The sequence below is a fragment of the Solenopsis invicta genome, chromosome 6 (assembly GCF_016802725.1).
Source record: "Solenopsis invicta isolate M01_SB chromosome 6, UNIL_Sinv_3.0, whole genome shotgun sequence".
Classification (NCBI taxonomy): domain Eukaryota; kingdom Metazoa; phylum Arthropoda; class Insecta; order Hymenoptera; family Formicidae; genus Solenopsis; species Solenopsis invicta.
The window spans coordinates 8667902-8684688 of NC_052669.1; the positions used below are offsets into that span (position 1 = coordinate 8667902).

Consider the following 16787-nt stretch of genomic DNA (forward strand, 5'->3'; position numbering starts at 1 on the left):
TTAAACTGACAAAAAAGTATTTCGAATAGTCGATTACGCGAGAGATAATTTTGAAGCAAAGACAGTCTTGTCGATTGCGTCGGTGATTCAATTCGAACATGATGTTACCTTATCGGACAGTCCTCGCTATGGAAGCTTGTTGCTGACAGTAATGAGCAGCAGCACGGAAACGCGGTGACTTAAATTTGTCTGTCGGGAGGAGGGCCGGATCAGAGGTTTCCAAATCAGGACAATTGAGTACACGCCGCGCAACGGCTAATAACTCATTTCCGGCGCTTAAAAGTGATACGTCCCGGCGTAGAGACACGCGGCTACATCTCGTTACCACGCTCATCAAGAAGATCGTACCGTCAATATTAACGTCCTCGTTAACCGCTAAAGATTACTTCTTTGCCGGGAGGTATTTCAGGCATTGCTCCATACTTCGTAATAAGGATATCGGCAAATTTCACCGAGATTTATGAACGAACGAAATAAATGGCGCTTGATCTCGCTGCGAGATATGTAGCTCAGCCGCTATGCATTCGATCAATTGCAGGAGAGCTAATCTCGATCGAAATAAAAATAGTTATTATCTGGTGCAAATATTGCGTTTATCGCGTCCGGAGAAAATTGACCATACATTATCCATTAACGGTTGATTGAAGAACCTTCAGTGCCAATTGATCAGTCGGTTGATGAAACGCACTTGTTATTTCGCGAATTACTTCGGTTAGTAGAATAACTATTATTGCCGGCTGGAATTCACGTGTGTGACGTTCCCGCGCAGTACGACACGTGCATGTTCGACTTGCATTTTACAGCCATAGCGCGCACCAAACGGCTTGCCGAAGTTGGACGCTTGGCCGTGACCTACCTCTCTTTATGACGTCACCGACGACGCGACGCCTACGAGACTGAAGGAAAAAGTGAAGGAGCGTGCTTAGATTACCGAGAAAAATCTGGTTGCAATTTCGTACGCCTACACGGTTTACTTGAAATCAATCTTGCAATCCGGTGTTTTACTTTGTGAAAAGATAAAATTACAGTTCAAATTAATATCGACGAAGACGTTACTTCAATTTGGCGTTATCGTTAATAATCAAAGTAACAATCACAATACTGATTATTTTAAAAGATATTTTATAAACATTAAAAAAATATCAATTTTAAAAACTGATAGCTTATTACTTAAAGCGATTTGAGGCTGTGCAGATGATTGATGCAAACGGAAACATGTATACCCATCGTAAAAGAGCAAGGAAATTTACAACAAATGATACGATCGTAATCAACAAGTAATATTTCTCGCGCAATCGCTTGTAAAATAACGGCAGTGGCCCATCGTATCTTCAGGACGTTCCTGATGGAGTCGATGACCATACCCGTTTCCCTCCTTCCCCTGTGTGATTCGCGACCGTCATCCCTCTTCCCACCTTAGCTCGAAGGAATGATCGGTCTGTCCAGCCGCCGCGTGGTTGGCGGCTGCGTGGCGTGGTAAAAATAAAGATAAAGCCTGAGGAATTAATTAGGACCGGGTAATCAAGAAGATACCGCTGGCGAAGCCCGAAGGTGGAAACGCGAGGCAAGGCGACGACGACGACGACAACGACAACGGCAAAAAAGGTGCGAAGGCAGGGACCTGCGTATATATAAATATTCACTCCTGTTCAACACCGTTCGAACGACCCGCTTATCCACGAATTGACCAGATACACCAGGACCCGCCGCCCCCGCGGCCCTCCCCGCTGAAGCCCGAGCTGAAAATTCGAAATGCCTCGTACGCCGAGACTTTTTTATTTCCTTCCTCGGCGCGTTCGCCTTCGCTCCTTCGCTCCGCCACCTCCGGCATCCTCCAGCTTTCGACTCCTCGCACGGCGCTCTCTCGGCCCGGCCGTTTCGTTTCGGCCCGGCAATATGGACCTGATCCCTCGTCCGTGTGAGTAACGGCTATTCCGAGAAGTTGTTTCAGATAGAGGGCTAATTTGTTCGCGTGCTTCCCCTCGCGCTTCCCTACGCCGCTCAGCTCTTGGATATACGAGCGCGAGATGCCCGGCATGTCTCCTTCTGTCTCCTTCGAGCGACGCGAAGCGCGGGATTCTCTTCCTTTATTCTGTATATGTATATCCTTGCTATTGCCAGCTCTTTCATCCGAGAGAAGAAATTTCTCTAGAGCAAAGCTTTTTTTTATTCACCGTCTCACATAATCGAGTTAATTAAAAAATTACATAATGCTCTTAAAAATTGTTGATAAAATTGCATATTAAATGTGCACCTTCAGAATACGTAAAGATAGGTTTATACAAATATTTTCTAGAAATGTTAAAATATATGTGTGTGTGTAAGAGTCATTGAAGTGTGTAAGAGTTCATTTTTTGAACTTGTAAAAGTAAAATAAAAACTCAAAAATGTCGTGATTCAACATATGTAGAGAAGGTAAAACGTATGTGCAGAATATTAATTATAATTTGTTATTTATATTGCGATGTACAAGTGTAAATTATTTTTTCTATACTATTCTTACAATACCTTCAAAATGGATGAAGAGTATTTTGAGAACTACTTTGCAACTTACAGTATTATATATTATGAATTGCTCAAATTATTTCATTTAATTAAAAGTAAAAAAAAATATGAGGTACACAATATGAGGTAATAAAATGGAACAAAATCATATATAAATTTTCTTTATGATTTATGGTAACTGTTAAATATTTTATAGCTGTTCGATATTTCTCTATAAATAAAAATATAATTTTTTATTTTAAGAGTAAAATAAGATTGAGGACATGGTGTCCTTACTCTATAATTTTATTCATGCACATCGTCATTGTTCGATTTCATTAAGTACCTCATCAAAAGAGTGGGTTGATTAATTCAATGCGAAGATCAAAAGCCACACTGTTTATCCGTCTTCCATCGTGTGTCTTCATGAAAAAAAATCCTTTCGTGGGCGAGATGCCTTCTCGAGTGTCACCTCAGGAAATACTCGAAGATTTCTGACGACACGTCTCATGCGTATGACGCATCGAGACTGGAGCGATCGGTGACGAAATATTCGCGAAAGTACGAAAAGAATGCCCGGCTCTCGTGTTTACGCCACCCCTGCATGTTACGACGGCATATTCTGCCGCGGGCAACAGGGCGGGCGGGGGACGCCTGATAACGTAGGGGCGGTTGGATAACAGGACGGCGGGACTGGGCGGGCGGGTGCTAGGGGATGGTATCGCATGAGTTATTAAGATTCCGGCGCGCATGCTCGCGGTTCTTTCATCGATTCATAAGAATATCCTCTGCTCTCCCTCCTTCGCCGCAGCCTTCTTTTCCTCCTTCGTTTCCTACGGGTTTTCTTGCATGTGTACGTGTGTATCGCTACCAACACTATCATCGCACTCCTTGGATACAGGAACGTAATTGGTCCTTATTCCAGTTGTAATATTAAATATATTCGACATCCAGTATTGTTCTAATAGCGATTTTGAATATTATTATACTTTGGTTAAGGAAAATAAAAATTGAAATTTAAAAAAAAAAAATTGTGATGACAACACGCGAGACTATTAATGGTTTAGAAAGACGGCTTACTACTTAATTTTTTGTTTGTGATTCTGATCTTTACAGAATAAATTTCTCTCTGAGAAAAAGCACGTAATTTTTTCTTGCAATGATTGCCAAAAAATCCAGTCAATCCTTCCAATTAAATTTACATGCTGAATATTACATCTAAATTATTGTGCAATCTCATATTTAACAAATATGTCCCTGAAATTGATTTTAATGATTTGTTCATAAATATATCGAGAATTGATCGGAGCATTCAGTCGACTGTCTTTTATCTTGTTAAGCGTGATAAGCGGAGGCTTGCACGTATATACATATACATATATGTGAAGTACGCCATACTTATATGATCAGTAAGTAACGAGGGGTGTTCGATCGATCGATCCAGTCGAAGAGGCGACGAATCGACGACTGAGATACCAGCACAAACGATAATGAGCGTGGACGGTAGTTTGAAGCCGAGGTTACGCCTTCTTAAGGAACCGGTATATACCGGAGGGCTTTCCCTCTTCTTCTTCGTTTACATCACGTGGGCGTGGAGAAGGAAGTTCATAGTGTGCGATCTCCTTCGCGAAATCACGTAAAAAGGGGCCCGGAGCGTAAACGTGCTCTCTTCACGGAGCAGTTCGGCAAACAAACCGCGCCACGAACACGGTTCGGAATTTAGTTAACGTAATTGATCGTGTAAAAAGAAAACAATAGTAATTATAATTATAATTATAATACGAAAAGAGCTCGTTCACTAATTCTATTTGTATCTGCCGATATTTTTCTTTGAAATGAGTTAAATTGTCATACCAAGAAAACGAGACGAGTAATGCGAGCGAAGAAAATTTTCTTCAAAGATTTTACTATTTTCAATGATAAAAGCACCTTTCGCATACCAACACGTGACCATCACTCGCAAATAATCGTATATCCAGCAGCTACGTATGTGAAGAATTCGTTGGGAAATTTCTTTACGCTACCCGTCGTTACAAAAGACCGTGCACGCGCGCGCCAGCGCGCTTATAACACGGAATAAGTGTGCGTGTGTACATGGGGTTGCCGAAGAAAGAGAAGAAGTCCGGTGTGGGCGGTCGGAGGATGGGTGAGTGCGGGGGAGTCGGCGGAGATTGCGAGAGAGGGGGTGATCTATGCGTTTAATTAACCATAGAGACGCTCCTACCGACTCTTAGCCGCTCTTAGTTCGTGCTGACCGAGGGTGGGACGAGGGTGCCGGAATAAAAGCCGGAGCAGGACGAGGAAGCGAGGGTAGGAGCGAGAAAGCGCGACGGCGGGGAGGGAAGGAAAGGATTTCGCTATCGCCGGCGAAATTAACCCCAGAGAAAAAACTTATAATGTGTCTTTGCGGAAAAGCAGCTCGATATGTGGTGTGTCCGGCGTGTCGGACGTGCTTCCGAGGGTATACCGGCCACAATATCGCAAGTGCATTTGTCGCCGGTAATTAATTTCCGGGATAATTAACGTTGGCAAGCTGACGCTTCGCTTTGGCGAGAATGAGGTATCATCGATCACGAACCACGGTTGTTCGGTCTGTAATACAAAAAAAAAAAAAAAAAGAACAATATGAACAGAAGCACGGTGCACGTACATGTATTCTTGACGCATCAAAGCTTCCATACACTAGTCCACTTATCTCTCGAGATATTCTTGAAATACTTGCAGATATTTTTTGAAAGATTGATATTTCTCCCCCTCCCTCTCCTATAATCTTGCTTCTTTTTTTATCGTTGCTAATTAATTATCGCGACATCCGGTCGCTCCACGTTTACGTGAAAGCATTTCGGATTTCTCAACCAGAACGAATCTGTTGTCCGTCCGCTACTTCCCCTATTTCTACTTCGTCTTTCTGCCCCCTCCTCTCGCCCTGTTTAGCTTTCGCAGATATTTCGAGATCAGTGACTCTATCTCCTTCGCATTTTGTTCCGGGAAGCGGGAGGTTAATGAGACGTTAGCAGACAGTTATAAATGAACGATAAGGTTCGGTAGATCCCTTTAATAGCCGGTGTAAATTTATAACTCCCGGCAAAACGCGCGTACAGATTATAGATTGATCGATTCCGTAGCAACGTTTGATCAATCGTTTGATTCTCCGCTGTACAAATAGCGCTCGCACGAGTAATTAATTCCAACACGTTTGCCGTCCGAGCATTTTCGTTCCCGGGTCAAATGCCAATCCTGTACTTCGTCCGGCGTCGGATGCGCGTCATCTGGTCGAGCGACTTGAGCGCCGAGATAAATTATACAAATCGCGCGATTGCGCCAAACCGAAAAATAATAAAGTATGGAGAATATCTTTTTTCGTCGGCGCTCTAACGTTCGCAACTGGCGCCTGAGGTTTTAATCAACGTTTTAAAATTCAAGCGAACAAAATTATTAGGCAGCAACAATTGTAACAAAGTGTCACGCTATTGATTGCTCAATTGCACGCTCCAACATTTATGATAAAATACAATTGGAGCAGACAGTGGATCGGTACTTTAAACGAGTTCAGCAAATTTGTATACTTTTGTCCGATCGAGTCGTCCTCTCGTTGCGCGTTAATAATTCCATCGCGTACAGTTTTAAATACGTTCTCTAACTTTTTCACGTAATATAAAAATTCGATTAAATTTTGAGAATAAGTTTATAATTCATAGACGCTCCTGAATTTTGTTTTCTTTAAATAATTTTCTGACATAACTTTGAATTTTATTGGAGTTAATTTAAACATAATCAATAACAATATCAAAAGCTCCCATTAAAAGATATGTATGAATAAAAAAAATCACGTGATTTTCCTCCACTTTTTTAACCTAAAAAAGCTTCTTAAGAAAATGTACAGAAAGATATCCGATTTGTGTATCTTCGATGTGGTAAAGCGTGTTATACAGCAGTTTTTGCGCGTCCCCGGCAAGCTGATTGTGAGGCGATTATGTTCTCATTTCAGAAATTGCCGGGCGCAAAAGACACACGAAATCGATGCGGACGTCATCGGCGCGACGCATCGCCGAGGGGACAAAACGAGAAACGGAGTCCTGCCGGCTGTACGACCGCATCGCGAAACGACTGTGCTTATAGAGCGTACCGAGTCTCGATTCGGGCGTGACGGGGCCGCCGGGCAATTATGATAATTACCGGAATTCGTGGGGCGCAATTAGGCCAGCGAAGCGACAGAAACGCACTCGTGCACGCTTCGCAACGCGGCGCGGTGCGTCGATTCTCTTTTACTTCTACATCATCTCTCCTCTTCCTCAGCTGTAAAAATTAACGTGGTCAACCCTTAATTACGAGGGACAACCGGCTGCCTTGCGGAAGATTGCGTGCCTCGCATTTATATTTCCGATCGCACGTAAATCGAACGATCGTTTCGGGCGAATTGGTCCTGAAACCGATCCACATTTTGTGTTCTGATATTGCTAAACGTAAACATAACTTAAGATGTTTAACTCTTATTTCAGCAAATTTTTTGATGACTCTGGATTCTATTTTTAATTACTTATTACACGCAAATGATGACGTTATAGAGTAAAGCATTCGCTTAAGTTGAATATAATTGCGCGTCAAAAATGGGATGTTAGTAACTATCTCCTGAATTTATTGCCAAGTAAGATACAATTGTTAGGTATAAAAAAAAAAAAGCGTTGATCTGAAAATCATCGAGAACACAGAGTTCATGGAAGCGTGTATTCACGTGGTGCGTGTATTTTGTAAACAGGAACGTCGACGTGCTCCCGCACGGCGCCGGAAGTGTCTCATAATAAAAAGAGCGACTTCCGTCGGTGAAACAATACCATGAGTCGGATTACCGCTCGCTGTCCATCTCGCTTCAGCTTCTTCGCTTCCCGGTGCGCCTCGCTCCCTCCTTCGCTACTGTCTCGTTGCGTTCTCGCCCGCACGCAGGCGCGTTGCTTTTATCCGCGCTCTCTCTCCGCCGGTTAATTTGCGTCAGAAATAATTTAACGCGCGGCAGAGCTATGCCCGCCCTTGTCGCCACGTCACCTCTGGCGATTTCTATGGCCACCAGATTAATCGTCATAACGATCGTTATCAGGACCACTCTCGAGCGGTTTGACACGGTCTGCATTCCGGATATCGCGAATTACCATTCTCGATCTACTGACTGTGTATTAATAAATAATGTCGCGCATCCTAGTCGACAGCGGTGTAACGTTATAATCCTAACTTCTTATGAATGTACACTGTTAAAAATCGACAGCAGAATTTAATGTAATATAACGGAAGCAAATTTCAAGCAGGTACATTAAAAAACATTTAATGTACATTTAATGTAAATTTAATGTTGTCAAAAGTGCAATAAATTTCATGCACATGATGTTATAGATACATTAAATTTAATGTGTAACTTAAAAATACATTAAATTTTATGACATTTTTAACAATGTATTCGCGTACACGAAGAGAGTTTTCTCTTAGAATTTACTCCCAAATTTATGGTAAACGTCAGATAACATGAAGAATTTTATTATAATTTAATCAAACTATTTTATGAGATAAAAATTTATATTTTTATAATTTTATAATATAAATTAGTCCGGTGAAATTTTTCTAAAATTTTACTACAGTCTAGGTACATCTAAACAGCGAATATGATTGATGATCCGATATCATATTGTTGAAAATATATAAAAATTGAATGACAATATGTAGTGTCGGAAATCTGATCCTGCATGTAGATAACTTAGAAAAAAATATATCGAAAAAAATTTTCTCAAAATATTAAAGCAAACAATAAGAAATAATTTTACTCGTCATGATAATTTAACTAACGTTCTATTTCGAGATGCTTCGGAAGGTGACGACGACGACGACGATGACGACGACCTCAAGCGATCCGAGACCGTTACACAGGACTTTACACCGTGATCGTTTGTTTCCCGGCTGTAATCACGCGTCGATTTCCGCGCTTTAACTGAATTCGCGGCGGATACGCTTTGGGCGCTCGCGCGCGACCATCCGCGCGCGATTAATATGCACGCTCGCTCGCGCGAGCTTGAACCTACGCTCAAAGCTAACGCTGTAATCGCTTAATACGTTGGCATCGTGACGCGATGTGAAACGCGCTTGGAATCGACCGAAGATGATAGAGAGCTACGCACGTGGCGCACGTGAGAGCGAGACGGAGAAAGGGGGAAAAAGAAAGAGAGAGAGAGAGAAAAGAAGAGATCTGTGAGGACGTTCCGCTTTATCAGTGCAAATGGGATGCCAGCATGTTTCCATTAATTCAAATCGCCGAGTAAAATCGCGCCGTGGAATGTCCATTAAAGTCAAGCGGAGAAGTCGTTAGCCTGTCCGCGATGACGTTGGGAGTACCTGGCGTTTTGTTAGGAGCTACAATCTTACCGATTTGAGTCGTGAAAAACGCTCGGCAAGGTGCCGCTTTACGGTCTGGAAACACTTTTCGACGGCGCTAAAGGCTCGTGCACGCGCGGGACACGCAAAGAAAATTTTTTTACGCCACTTCGCACGACAAAGACGAACTTTGTCCGCGATTCGCCTGTATTTTTATGAACCTTGATAAAATACGAAATTCGTTTAGTCGAGGAATTCCGTCCCTTTAAAAAAAAAGAAAAATGATAAAAGAAAGGATTTTTAAATAAAAATCCTCGATAACTCGATATGCGCAGACTGAATTCAGAAACTTGTTCTTTTTTTTAGATTTTTTCGTAGATTACATTTGCATAGAAAATAAAAAAAATTTCACAAGATTCATCTCCAATATCTTCTTTTCAACTTATACATCGTAACGCACAAAGTTATTCGAATTCTAACTAATTTAGCTTATTACGTTAAAATTTATTAATAAATCATAAATAATTAAAAGTACATTTGACATGCAAATTTACAGAGAAGAAGGTGAGTCTTGGTTTTTTAATGTCGAGTCGTTCGAGTGTCGGGATTAAATCGTTTGATGTGTGCAGAATGTGCTGAGGCAGTCATGTGAATAGAACGGTGCATTGAACGGATGTTCCGGTTTATCAGTGCATACGGCGTGCCGTCGTGTTTCCATTTATTCTGTCGCCGGGTGAACTCGTGCCATTGGGACGCTCATCGGAGGCGAAGTCGTTAGGCAATTTGAGGTAAAGTCAACTCTTTATACAAGACCGCGCGACGATGTCACTGCCATTGCCCGCGAGAGAACGAATTTTTAAACCTGATTCGAGAAACGGCATTTACGCCGAACGAGAAGCAACCGCGCCGACGAGGCAATCACGACTGCTGTAATCGTCTACAGGCGACGAATTCTCTCATTCAATTCAATGAATTAACCGCCATCGCGATAACGACACGAAGAGGCTTTAATTTCAGAGCCATTCGAATCAGACGTAACGTTGTTTTTCGAGGTCTCGTTGATGGGACGTATTCCCATATTCTGCGTAATGTACTTGCGAAGCGATACAGTTTAAAAAAATGGAGGCTAGTTACCTTTCTCCGTCTCTCTTTCGTGAGTCCATTCAACCTTAACTTGAGCAAATTTACAAATAATTGCCACGTAAGAATGTTGGGATCGGGATCTCAAATTTTTACGGAACAAATTAAGAAATATAAATTTTTCTTTATCGCATTATCGCAATCGATGCTGAATTCTCCCGAGAGTATAACTGCTATAAAAATCGATAAAATGAATTAGCTATTTTTTATCCAAACGATCTCGAGATAGTTAAGAAATGTTGAGTGTCCCGCGAGGGAACGTTTCAGAAATGCCGTGGACACTTAAACATCCTCGGCATTCGCGGCGAAAGAGCCGTGTTACAAATGTTAACGCGACATTAGGTGCCATGTCTCTATCTCTTTACACTTTTCCGCGCGCGTGAACACGAAATCGGTTAATCCAAACGCGCCGGAATCATCGGAGGAAGGCGCGGAGGGACGGAGAATGCGGATCGGCAAACGTTCCGGTTTGTCAGCGCGCGTACCGCGCTGCATGCCGCGGCTTGTTTTCATTAATTCGCGTTGCAAGGCGAACTCGTGCCATTGGAATGCCCCGTTGGAGTCTCGTGTCGGGTTATAAAAGGCAAGACGGAGCAACCTAATTTGCTACATTGTCACGAACATACGCGAGCGGCCCACTCGCGAAATATCGGCTGTAAATAAGTCCCTGGCTCGGATCTGATAAGCTAAATCCAATTAACCCTCATCACTTTAGGACGGCGAGACTTGATTTTTACCCGAAATCGCGAGGAAATCCCTAAAGCCGTGATCAAGCAAACGCGATGGTCTCTAAAGCAATTCGTTCACGTAGCTCTATGATTGAAGATTATTATTTGCATGATCAAATTTTACGTACTCTCTTGTTTTCATTTGCCATTTTTTCTTAGGGGCGGGGGAGGGGGAGGGAAAGGGCTCTCCGATATACAAATTATTCTCTATCAGTTGATTGGTTCGTGGAAGAGCTTTTCAATTATAATAGTATACGACCCAGATGTCCTACGTTTGAATATGTATGCGATTTGTTTCCTGTTACTTTGAAGTCGCAGAATCGGTTATTCTAATATGAAGTTATTGGTATAACGGACGAATGTGCATATGCATTACACGGGAAGGCGTCAGTTTATTTCATTAATGAGTGTACAAAGCTCTCTCGCGAGTCGAGTATTTATGGATGCTGAAAGGCCGTTCGATTCAGGAAGGAATATTTAGCTGCAAAAAAGGAAGACAGTTACGATCGATTACATCGCGCTCCCTCGCGTTTCGTCTTGTCTCGCGTAATAACTGCGGTCGAACTCGATGCACGCGGCGACGGCGGCGGCGGCGATCGCGCTCATGCGTGAATGCGGAATCGCTTAATTTCAAACGCACTGAAACACATCGCGATGGATGGCGGACTGCGTAAGGAGGGCCGTGTTCGTCTGTTCTATCAGCGCGTAATAATCGCTCGTGACGGGGCATTCTATTAATTCACCTGGACATGTTGTGTCGCTGGAATGAATTTATTTCCGAATGTTTCGCCAGAGTTTTTCCAAACGAACTCGTCTATGCGTATCGATCTGCGGGGATGCATAAATAACACGTGGAAACACATGTTTCTGTTCAACGCTGAGTTGTAACAGTTGATACGACCGGAAATTCGCTGTCTCTGAAATACAGCGAAATTAACTAATACGCGCTAGTGAAGATTAAAGCTCGAAAATTCAATACACTGTTAAAAATCGGCAGCAGAATTTAATGAAAAGTAACGAAAGCAAATTTCAAGCAGGTACATTAAAAAACATTTAATGTATGTACATACATTTAATGTAAATTTAACGTAATCGAAAGTGCACTAAAAGTGCACTAATTTCATGCACGAGGTTTTTATTTAGTGATACATTAAATGCAATGTACTAATTTAATTTATTAAATTTAAAGTGTAATTTAAAAATACATTAAATTTCATGACACTTTTAATAGTGTCTTTATATCGATGCGCTTAAAATATTTAAAAAATATCGCATATTAAAAATCTCTCTTCCTATTCTTTCGAATCAATAACATTTAATCAGATTCATCAGACCTAGCTCTTTTCTTTACCCTCATAATTTCAAGTGTACAAATGTTCTGTTTCATCTACATTTATCTATCGAAATTAAACTGATCCGTTATAGTAATTACATTACTTAAATTCCGATCCTGACATGGTAATCATGTTTTACATATGAGATTAAACGTAACTGTATAATTTATAGATCTCTGATCTTTACTGCGTCTCTCGCGTACTTCCTATTTTATATCGTGGGGGTTATTTTTTCCAAAGAGGGGAGAATTTTGCCGGCGGATCACTTAATACGGAACGCGACGGTGGGACGAGAGAGAGTCGCAGGAGAGGATGCGCGCGTTCCGCTTTATCAGCGCATACGCGCGCGCGGCATGCCGCGGCGTGTTTCCATTAATTCGCGTCGCGGGGCGAACTCGTGCCGTTGGAATGCCCGTTGAAGCAGAGGAGAGAAGTCGTTAGGCTGCGTGCCGTTCATTCGACCGGCAACCGGTTTTCCCATCGGTGATTCGTCGTTAATTCGCCGGCGCAGAGTAAGTAATCGCGCGCGTCCCAACGACCACCTCGGGTGTGTTACACGTACGAGTTTACACCGTGCTTTCCCTCTCCCCCCCTCCGCGTTTTCCTCATTGAGAGGAAATTTCGGTGGAAAGTCGGAGGCTCCGCGGGAAGCTGAACGCTGCCGGATACTGCCGGATGCAGCGAGATGCAAAATACGCGTTGCTATTCGAAAACAGTGATATGTAAAATGTGAACGAGTAATAAATTACCCTGAAGCAAGACTCATTCGTATGTCCGATTGCAGATATATCTCGGAATTAAAAATACTTTCCTCGCATTTATTTGCTATTAAGATTTGCATGTGATTAAAAATACTTTCCTCGCATTTATTTGCTATTGAGATTTGCATGTGATTCATGCAAGAATTATTAACGTACAAAGTAGTTTTATGACAGATTTCTACCCATTTACTTCACGTTAAATTTCTAACGATTCTTGGAATAATTTTTGCACATAATCGAATATCGGCGAACACAAACGACGTTAATTTTTTACACAAGTACCATGGAAGACTGACTCACCGAATAAATTCGCCAGCATAGAACTGGAAGCTCGTTCTGAAACAGATAAACAATGTACATGAGAATAAAAATTTTTAATGCCTTGACGAATGTATCTGTTATCGCATTACGAGGCTTTCCTCTGTTTTTCGCGCAAATGGATCGTAAAACGTGAACAATTGCTATGAATAACCCCTCTTAGGCGGTCTCAAACAAGGGCGCAATGGTCGTGACAAATTCAATGTTACGTTTTACAAAACTCAGATCCAACAAAGATAGGGCACCGGGAAATGATCCAAGAGGTAAAAACAATTCAACACGACACGATTTCGCGTAACATGCTGCCCGCACGCGACGTCATATCAAAGAATTAGATGGAATACAAGTTGCCTCTAATGATAAAAAAAAAGGAGAGAAAGAAAGAAATCCAAAATGTTGAAAATGTTTAACGTTTCGTGGTAAAGCTGACAACGAATAAAGGCTGTTTCAGCTTCGCGTATGATAATCGAATATTATGTCATTAAATGGAATGAATAAAAAAAAAAAATGTTTTGATTGCACAGAGTATACGACGCGATTGGCATGTAAGGCCAACAGCTGTGATAATCTAGAGAGCCTCCTATGTCAATTTTACTACCATCTAATCCTTGCCGGCCAACTCGCGCTCTTACGCGCGAGTTATCGCGACGCGAAAGCTTATTACTACCCCTCGGGAATTTTACGATAGCTCGGGGACTCGAACGCACGTCCACACTTTGTGTTCCGCGTGAGTGTCCGAGACACCTAGAGTATATTTACGTACGTGGAAGCGCACGGGAACGAGGCCCGTACGCGAGAGCAAATCGCCCAGACGAGGCGAGAAAGACACACTCGCATTACGTGCACGCACGCACGCACGCACGCGCGACGCGACGTACCCCGGACGTGTTATTATATTTTACTTTGGTCGACGCGGAAACCCCGGGGATAATTTGCGCGAACGAGCCGCAATTATTTAAGGGTGTGCATACATGACGAGGGTGGCTCTTTGTCTCTTTCTCGCTTACTTTCTTTCTTTCTTTCCTTCCCTCGGTTGTAGGGCCCCGCCGAGCGTTCTGCTTGAGCGCCGGACGCGCGGCCTGTATCGATTCGCGTCGCCATCGCCACGTCGATGTCGGTGAAGTCGCGAACTCGTAACTTCTTCCAAGAATTGCTACCTTTCTTTAAGTAATAGATATGCACGTCGACGCGAAACGACGCTCGGCCCTATGTTTGCTCTTCGCCCCGAGGAAACGCTCGCCATTTTGCGAATTTCGCGAGACCAGAAATTCAAACGCGGCCAGCGATGCCGATGCAATTCCGAGACGAGATCGAAGCGCGAGATTCGAGATCGCGTGTAGGAACGTTTGAGCGAAAGTCAGAGCGAGAGCGTTGGTGAGCCTTAGCCGAGATTGACGAAGAAGCTGAACGATTATTTTATATAGAATCGCGAGGTTTTTAGCTTTAGCAAGGTGTAACTGCGAGCTCCCCACGAAGCTCTGTCGAGCAATATTATCGAGAAAGGGGATGATAATGGCTAGGTTGATTCGAGGGGTTAATTATGATTCCCCGTATCACTGCTATATCCCCGTTATTATGAAGGGTCTCTTGCATTAAATTTTACTACGAGAAAAGGGAAAGCTATTAGGCTATTAAGATAAAAACCGTGTTCTTCCTTGCTAGGAAACGAGAAATTTTTTTTTTCCTTTTATTTCAGGCGTCCCATTTTTATTTTTACGTAGGATACCAGAGAAATTTACATATTTAAATAGGCGTGGACATATTAGAAACATGCAACGATGAAATGAGGAATCCATCTAAATCCTTGGAATTATTCTCTTCGCACAAAACCGAACAAAATAAATTAAGGTATGAATATTTATAAGCGAAGATTGAAAGACTATTTGTAGAAAATTAGATATATATTTTAGATAAAGGCATAACTTGCGCTTATAATAGCATTCAATTTCATTTTCTAGTCGTCAGAAATGTTGGTGCAATCATTTTTCATGTAGCCATCAAAAAGTCAGGAACGTATATACCTTCGGTATATATCAATATATACATATATTGTACATATATTTAATGTTATTAAGATAATATTGAATTGATATTGAATCTTAATATACATATATAACGGCAGTAAATTTAATATCGTTACCGAAAACATGCAATCTCACGCGATATTTTGAAATCACGCCGCGCGCCGTATCTTCGTACCCTCTCTGTCCTAGAAAAATCAACTTTGGCTTTATATTTCGGGATCCGACCGACATAAACTCGGACCCGACCGAACGCACGTAACTATTCGGAGCTAATGCTCGCATGCGGCTCCTAATCGTCGCACGTACGTTGGGGGTCGGGTATCCGGCGCCATCGGTGTGTTTACCACCGCATATATACACAGACCCATATAAACGCGAAACCCGTTACGTGTGTCGACGGGAGTGCAGCGAAGCACTAACGCCGGGGTGTCGAGGGTGGTTGGAGTGGTTCGGGGGGTGATTATGAGCGAGTAAGTGCCGCCGTCCAGTTTTTACCCCTCTGCCAGCTCGCAGCTACACCCCACGGCTGACCGTTCCTCCACCATCGCCGTGGTGCGGCGCGGCGGCGACCACCCTCCTCCCCGTACTCTAGCCGCTTCTCTCTTACTACCGACTCGACTAAACCCCCAACGGATCAATACGCTAAAACATTGCCACGTCGAGACGCCGCCGTGTAAAACCCGAAAGAAATACCATTGCGGGGGCGGTGTTTTCCCTTAGCTAGCGACCACCGCGTCTCCTCCGTTCGCGCGGCTAACGAACTTCCGGTTTTCGACCCTTTCACCGCCCGACTCACTCCATCCCATCCCATCCCACCTCCGCCTCGTTTTCTTTCTCTTCACATTCTGGACGGCTTTATTTTATCTCGGCTTATACTTTTGTTTGATTGGTATCCGAAATTTACGCAACGTGGATCTCTCGTTAGACAAGATAAAAGGGGATCTTGCGTGAGATTCTTGCGTTGCTTCGAATGGAATTAGGCCGATGGAAGTTGACTTGTTTATCTTTAGGCGAAAGGGTTTGGACGATTTCTAGAGTTGACGATTATCACAATAGGAATTGTGAATTGGAATAACATAATTATTTCTTAATTAATGTTTAATTTAATTTAATTTTTATTTCGTTATTATACTGCTAAAATGTAAGGCTGTTCTATTAGTAAAATTAATAATGATATACGATAGAATTAAATATCAAATAATATAAATATAATGCAAACGAAAAGATGCAAAACGTTGTAAATATTTTTTATATTAGATATATAAGATTTCAAAATTTAATTTAAGTTATTAAAGTTTGCACATATATATATATTGCACATATCATATTTTACAATATTCTGATAAAGTTTCTCACCATTATCAAGTCGCGTATTAAAACCTTACGGAGGAAAAATTTACAAGGATTGAATTTTTAGAGATGATGATATGCATCTTGAAAATGAAGGAAGCGCGGCAGAGATGGACTGAAAGCGCATTCCGTACTACGCGTAGCACGATATTTCACCTTCGACGCGCAGTCATAGTTCGCTCTCCGGGATAGGAAACGCTCGCTATCGATGGCAAAACCTTCGAAGGGCACGAAAGACGGATGAACGGACGTCCGTGGCCTACCGCAACCCACGTAAGGCAACCGATCCGCAGTCGC

The 16787-nt window shown here is 42.4% G+C and overlaps 1 protein-coding gene across 5 annotated transcripts in view; it reads right to left on the reverse strand.

The window, feature by feature from the left end:
* LOC105196638 (zinc finger homeobox protein 4) overlaps nucleotides 1-16787 on the reverse strand; it is a 233682-nt gene that overhangs the window by 176032 nt on the left and 40863 nt on the right. For all 5 annotated transcript variants that reach the window (XM_026135036.2, XM_039451061.1, XM_026135037.2 and 2 more), the window contains exon 2: nucleotides 13099-13134. The gene's annotated coding sequence lies outside the window, so the exon portion shown is untranslated. The remainder of the gene's footprint in view (nucleotides 1-13098; nucleotides 13135-16787) is intronic.